We start from the raw sequence: 7891 nt of genomic DNA on the forward strand, positions 1-7891 counted from the left end.
AAATCAGCCTTAAAACAGACATATTAAATTTTAAAAGGCTTAACTATTTTATTTTATTAAATCTTTCCAGGGTTTTAGAAGAGAATTTTCTATGGGAGAACTCCAGCCCTGTTTCCTTTAGTCGTATAAAATACATCATTGACATGTCTCCTGCTACCCATGGGCATTGAAAAAAATAAGCTTTTAACATAGCTCATGGTAAAAAATATCCTGCCTGGCAGAAAGTTTTTTTAAAAGCTTCTGAATATTTGTCTTCATAGGACCGTTGGTCTGTTTTGAAACAAATTAGAGAGTATGATAGTCATATATGATAATTTTAGGACTTATAAAGAGATTCTTTTTCTAATATAGCAGGAAAGCAAAGCCAGTAGACGTTTTTTCACCATTTTATTCATGCATTCTTTATTCAGAGCCCATTGAGGAAGATTATTTGCACTGCTTATGGTTTGTTTGTTTTTTAAAAAATAAATAACTTAGATTGCTTGTCCTAATTAGAGAGCTGGAAATATTACAGAGAAGAGCAGTCGTCGCCACCACTATGAGCAAAAAGTCAAAATAAGGGTGAGGAATGGGTGTGTAATCTTCTACATGTTGGAATACAAGTTCCATTATTTGAAGGGTCACAGATGTCCACATCTAAGGATTTAAGGAATAAGACAAATTTATGGGGAGAGGTCAGTGGTTTTGGCCATGAAGAATGTATTCCATATTAAGAGGCAGTATAATCGTTGAGAAGAAATGTGAAGCTAAATTAGAATGTCCTTCCAGGTGCCTGTGTTTGTGAGTTTCTTAAACTGGTTGGGCGTTCACTGTTGGAAACAAAAGAGTTTATTAGAACTGCAGTAAGCAATCTACTACTGTTTATGTGCTTGGGACACCACAGTTCCATTAAGTTCTGGCCAATATTGTCAGTGATAGAGAGTGATGTTAATAGCAGTCCTACATCTGGAGAGCATCAGAATGGAAAAGCGTATAGTAAAAACTCAGGTTCCCCTAGTTCCAGTCTATTAATTTTATTAAAAATGAGGAATGAAGAACCAATCTAAAGGTCTTGTGTATCTTGGACCTCTTAATAAGCTCAAAGGAGACTTCACTATTGTAATTTTATAAAGGAAAGCAAGACTTGTGAACAGATTTATTTATTTATTTATTTGACTTATATACTGCTTTAAGTGCAAGCACTCTCTAAGCGGTGTACACCAGTAAGCAATGTATACATATATTTACATTGCCCCCAACAATCTGGGTCCTCATTTTACCTACCCCGGAAGGATGGAAGGCTGAGTCAACCTTGAGCTGGTGAGATTTGAACTGCTGACCTGCTGAACACAGTCAGCTAAAGTGGCCTGCAGTACTGCACTCTAACTGCTGCGCCACCTCGGCTCATAAACTCATGAACTGCATAAGAATCCAATAGATAATACCGTAGTAAATAGTTTTGCTATTAATTGGAATGATGTTCGGGAAAGGGGCATCAGGCTGTTTTGCACATAATAGATCCCCCCCCCAGTCTCAACTACATAGTTTCATACCACTCTTTTATCACATATGGGGCTCCTCCTTTAGATACCTGTGTCCTTTTTGGCTCTGTTGCCATCCCACAACCATGTGGTCAATAAATATCTCACTTATCTGGCCTGTAATTTTCCTTTTATAAGCCTGAAAAGCAAACAAAGAAAGCTAGAGGTTTATTGCTCACTCTCACAATCTAGGCCTCTTTCCAAACCTTTGCAAGATAAATTTTAAATGATCAGAACTACAGAAGATGGCGCAACCTCAATTTTACAATGTCAGTGTGGTTCAATGGTTGGGAAAATCATATCACTTTCTGGAGAGAAATTCGGCTGCTCCAGTTCAATAATCTATGATTGTATCTGTTGCTATGAGAACTGGCATGGTGTAATGATTAAAGCACTAGGCTAGAAACCAGGAGACTGTGAATTCTAGTCCTGCCTTGGGCACAAAGCCAGCTGGGTGACCTCGGATCAGTCACTCTCTGTCAGTCCTAGGAAGAAGGCAATGGCAAGTCGCTTCTGAAACCTTACCAAGAAAATTGCAGGGACTTGTCCAAGAGCCAAAAGTCACTCAAAGACATTAAAAAACCCCACACACCCTGTTGCTGCTTTCAGATATGCATGCATGGCTGCTACTTGAATTAAACTGAGTAATTTGTCACCGGATTCTGGATCATTCCTGAACATGTGCACTATAGAGTTCTAAAGGTTTTATCCATCCCCCTTTTTTTCTTATAACACACTGTTGGTGGTGGGGGTGGGGAATTGGTTTCCCTTTAAAGTACAACTACAGTTCTCCAAATTAAATCACCACCCTTAAAATGGGGATCTGCGTCTGTCCCCACCCCCAGCTGCATTTCTCAATGTATTCTGAAGCCTCAACTATTGTTTACTCATCCATTGAGTTAGATCTGCAGAGATCTAACCAGGCACCAGTGGTGTAGTAACATGATTTTAGATCTAAATGATTTCTAAGCAGCTGCAGTTTGACCACTGTGGTTAACAGTGGAACCAAGCATCATTTCATTACAGAGAGTAACAATATAATTTAAAAATAATTAAATGAACATTTATAAATCTGTCTGTGTCCAGCTGCTTACTTTCTGATTGTAACCATTTTTTTTAAGAAATAGGGAAAGGATATTGTGAGGAACAGCAGTAGTGCATATGTCAGCTCAAGAATTGATGCAGATTTGTTTGCTGTTCCTGCTGGGGTGGAAAATTGCCCCTGGCTCCAAGCAGACATTTTGGAGAGGGAGATCTTAACTGTAGGGATCCTGTGCTGTGATCCAAAATCCAGCCACAGCGTGGAACCCATTTGAATCTAGTACTGAAGCCGAATGCATCTCTGTGTCTTCTATTGTGCTTTTGACCTCAGCCATTCATTCAACTCAGAGGCAGCCCCAAACTCTGTATTCTTTGCCTTGTTTGTTTCTCAGCCTCTGATCTGTCTCTGTCCCTCTTTTTATCTATTATTATCTCGCAAACACACACACCACACACACAATCCATTAATGGGCTACTGTCTTCTCTAGCCGTGGTTTCACCATCTTTCAGTAAGTACTTGCTGAAATTCAGCTCATTAGAGACCAAAGTGAGAGATTTGGGGGGGGGAGGTTGAGCAAAAGCTGGTTGTCTACTGGAGCAGCATAATCCAAGGCTTGGCCACTGGCTCTCCCCCTCCCTCTTTCAGGGTTGTGTTGCTCTCTCCCTCTCTCTCTCTCTCACTGAGAGGAGAACATAGCAACCAAAACCAGCAACAAACTCCAGAAAAGAATTAAAATTGGGGGGCAATTTAAAACAGACACCCACAGCACCAGGTAAGCTGCAAAGCTATTTTTGCCTTTACCTCATACAAATGGTGGGTTGGCTTTCCCGGGTTATGGACCTCCTCTGTACCCCAAACCACAGCTTGAGAGACAAGTATGGGATGTTTAACTCTGGGTCAGTTGTCAGCTTTAAGACACAAGAATAGGACAGACATTTTTCTTTCCACGTTTCAACCAGACTAGTTTCATTGTAAAACTAGATTCTCTGTAAATTGGAGAAAATTCGAGTAAGAGGCTTTGCAGAGATGGCTACGGGCAAGTGCTGAATATGTTTCAGAAACAGGATTATAGGAAAAAGAATCAAGAATTATTAGAAGAAAAAACTGCTAATTCAAGGGCTGAAGGACATTATAGAAGGGCCATGTTGGTGTAGGACAGTTCAAAATCAGTAGCTCTTTTTCAGATTAATAACTTTTACTAAAAGGCATGCTTTTTTGTGAGATATAGCTTACTTTCAACTCCTTCTGTTTAAGAGGAGGAATAACATTATTCACATTATTCACCAAAGCACTGGAGGGCAGGACAAGAAACAATGGTTGGAAATTGATCAAAGAGAAGCAATCTGGAATTAAGGAGAAACTTCCTGACAGTGAGGACAATTAACCAGTGGAATAGCTTGCCCCCAGAAATCGTGGGCACTCCATCACTGGAGATTTTTAAAAAGAGGCTAGTCACTCACTTGTCTGAGATGGTACTATAGGTTCTCCTGCTTGAGCAGGGGGCTGGACTAGAAGATCTCCAAGGTCCCTTTCCAGCTCTATTCTGTTCTATTCTATTCTAACCTCAACTTTAGCAACTCAATCTACAGTAAATATTTCTTTCACATTGCTCTCATGACTTCATGGAGAGATATATATTACTGTCTTTCCAACAGTGCAAAAGTTTTTTGTCACATCTTTCTTCCAAGATATTCATTTTCCAAGCTCAGTCTACAGCCCTATTTGTCTCTCTTCCAAGTTCTAATCTGTTCCAACTCTACTTAGCTCCCAGTCTAGACAACCTCAGTAAGGCGCTGGCAACAGTTGTGACTTTTCTTAATCTAGAAAAATCCATTAAAGTAATAATAATAAGCCACATAATACCACAGATTTGACATTGATAATAAGAAAGACAAAAAAGTCTGGATAGTGGGTGTTATTGTACACAGAGATAGAAGAAGAGAAGAGAAAAAAAACTTGAGAAAAATCACAAAATACAAAGACCTGCAAATAGAAGTAGAACAACTGGGGCAAGAAAGAAAGCAAAGATGGTACCAATAGTCATAGGTGCCTTGGGTAAAATTCCAAAATATCTGGAGCGCTTTGAATACCATGGGCATTGACAAAATCACCACCAGTCAATTACAAAAAGCAGCTTTACTTGGAGCAGCTTACATCCTGCAGCAATAACTTTAAGATTAAATAATAACATTTGGCTGACTATAGAATGGGCCATAATAATAATAAATAAATGTTACAGTTGTACGCCACCCCTCTCTGGGTTACTCATAATAATCGAGGAAGGAAGAAATTACAATACACATAAACAATGAAGAAGAAAAAGGCGGCAAGTATAAGGAAGTGAGGGATCTCCCCCTCCCTCGCTGAAGGCTGAATGAAGAGCCAAGTCTACAAGGCTGTTGCAAACAACTGCAGAGTCAGGGCCATCCAGATCTTTGGGGAAACTTTGTCCCAGAGAGCAGGTAGAGCAGAGAATATATGCCCACAGGGTCCTGAGAGATTATATAGTTTAACTAAAGGAACACAGAATACACTGAACCTGCAAAATTGAATTAGCAGGACAGATGTCATGGAAAACAGGCAGCCCTTCAATGACCAGGCCCCTATTGCCATGTAAGGATTTACAGGTAGTAACCAGTGCCTTGAATTACACCCAGAAATAAATTGACAACCAATGCAGTTTGTGAAACAGAAGCATGCCCATTGACAACCAATGCAGTTTGTGAAACAGAACCTGGGATAACCAGATGTTATTATTTAATCTTAAAGTTATTGCTGCAGGATGTAAGCTGCTCCAAGTAAAGCTGCTTGTGGACTAGTTGAAGCTTCTGGATGATCTTCAAAGGCAGAAAGCATTGCTGTAGTCAAGCCGCAGGGTGACTAGAGCAATAGATACACACAATTGGCTGCTCTTTGTGTATTGTCCTTACTAAAAGTATGTGGATGGTAGACAAATTAATATATTTAACAGCACTTTTACAGCTGGAAGAAGTAATTTCTCCAAATTTGATTAAACTAGAACTTCTGTCCTCCCTACGTTGGCACCCGGACTGATGAGATTGGAGTCTTGCCACATCTGGAGAACCACCATTTTTCCCATCATACTCATGCACCATAGTTAGGATAATCTTTCAGACAGAAAGGAGAAATGTAGCTGTTTGAATGTATGCCTTGTGTGAAGGACAGCAAGTATATAACAGGTTCTTAATGAGGAGTTTAGAAAAGGTGATTGAACAGAATTCTACTGCCTCCTAGAGAAAAATAGCAACACGATCAGCACAAATACAACTTAACTATATTTTTATTATCTTGTTTTTAATTGCTATGATAAATGGTCATTTTAGGGAATCTTATGAACGATCTTAAAAGAGAAATTGGGCCAGGCAGAGGATGTTGGTACCTATTATTTTTTTCCTCAGGTCCATCTCACACTGAGCAACTTTGAAGTTCTTTTTAGAGATTATACCCAGCTGATCCACTGGATGTCATGCTTCTAGTCCTTTGATTTTCTATCTACGCTTGTCCAACAAAAGCAAGCATATCTCAGCCCTGGAAGATATTTTCTTTTGTTCAGAGAGTAGATGGCTTTGCACATACAAGTCAAAATGTGGTTATTTAGTTTGGGCACAGCTGATTATACAAATCCAACTAAGAATAGCCTAGATGATAATATGGTTAAGCAAATCATGACTTTTCATGATGTGTGAATGGCTGAATATTCTTATTCGCAAGAACATTTGAAACAGAACTGGATCAATAGACAAAACATTTTACCCTTGAAAGGTTAAAGGCTGATGGTTTAATCCAGAGTTCTCCAACTTTGCCAGCTTGGCAGACCAGCAGAGATGGCAGCAGCAGCAAGAAGGAAGGAGAGGGGATGGTTTCACGTGTGCGCACTGTTTTCATAAATGCAGCTGCGTACATGTGCACTTGCCCCTACTTCTGTGGCCAATTCCAAACAGGTTATGGACTGGCAGAGGGCCACAGACCAGGGATTGGGGACCCCTGTTTTAATCAACTAGCATAGACTTGAGATAACTATCTAGGTATCTCCCAGAGATCTCAAATCATAATTCTCCTTTCCTTTACCATTAACCATGTCATGAGGTAGATGAAGATTGAAATCCAAATTATTTGGATCATATTACTTAGCCTAGCCATGTGCAAAAGTAAGCTTGCATGCAGTATTTGTGTTTGTATATGAAAAAGAGAGAGTTTGGTTTACTCCAGTATATTGTCACTTATTTCCAGGACTCCGAAACAAATATATAATTAACATACATCTACTTTTCAACAGGGAATAAGAACTAGAAACTATGCAGAAACCATTAGAAAGAAAAAAACTTCTATTGTTGCTTTTCATGGCTAAAGAGCTGTACAGACCTATTAAGACTAGTAATGCAGAGGACAACAGAAACAGCATTTTTCTGTAACCTTGAAGGTGTTGCTGAAAGTAACACCATGTTATTACTACTACTACTAATAGGTCCCCTTCGTTGCTACACGGGGACCTATTAAAATGAATGGCTGTCTTACCAAATTGTCATTTTATATTTATCTATTTATTAATCTTAAAGAACATTGAAATTGGCCATTTAAGAGGAATGGAATACATTTAAAGGTCCTTTCCATATACAAAGACTACACTGCTCTGGAATCTGTTAATTTTTGTCAGTGCTACAAAGGATAGGTGATAAGGACATCTTTTGGGGGGAGGGGGGTTGAGCTGCAGAGTGACTGATATTGCATTGAGGGAATTCTCACCTTGGCACAGCTCCAGGATTTCCCCCTCTCTTCTAAACGCAAAAGGCTGCAATGCCTTGACACCATTCCTCACCCACTCCACCCTTTTCCCAGGGCCATTCTTTAGGAGCAACTGAAGTAGAAGCTTTGCTGCTCTCCCTATACAGCTATGACAGAGCAGGATGTCCTCAAAGAAGCAATTGAAATAAAGAAACAATGGGGCCCGGAGGCACGAAAGCTACCAGAACTAAATTTTTGTGCTGCCCATCCCTACAAAGCAAGAGTGTGGATCTTTGTGTGCGGACATGAACTTGTTGCCAAAGTGAAAAGGTCAGAGGCCAGTGGTTGAGTAGAAGTGTCCAATATTGGAATCAGCACATCAGTACAGGAGTATCTCAGTCACACCCAGCTATTATCTTTAGTGGTTAGCGCTGAGAGACAATTTCACGGTCTTTACATTTTATTTTCCTCAGATTTCTCCAGTTAATATACTTTCACCCAATTCAGTGATGAATGTTACAGAATATTTCTCTCTCCCAAGATGGTAATCATATGCTTGCTGATGTAAATAGTAATTCACCAAAGC

The sequence above is a fragment of the Crotalus tigris genome, unplaced genomic scaffold, assembly GCF_016545835.1.
Source record: "Crotalus tigris isolate CLP2741 ecotype Arizona unplaced genomic scaffold, ASM1654583v1 scf7180000017834.3080900, whole genome shotgun sequence".
Classification (NCBI taxonomy): Eukaryota; Metazoa; Chordata; class Lepidosauria; order Squamata; family Viperidae; genus Crotalus; species Crotalus tigris.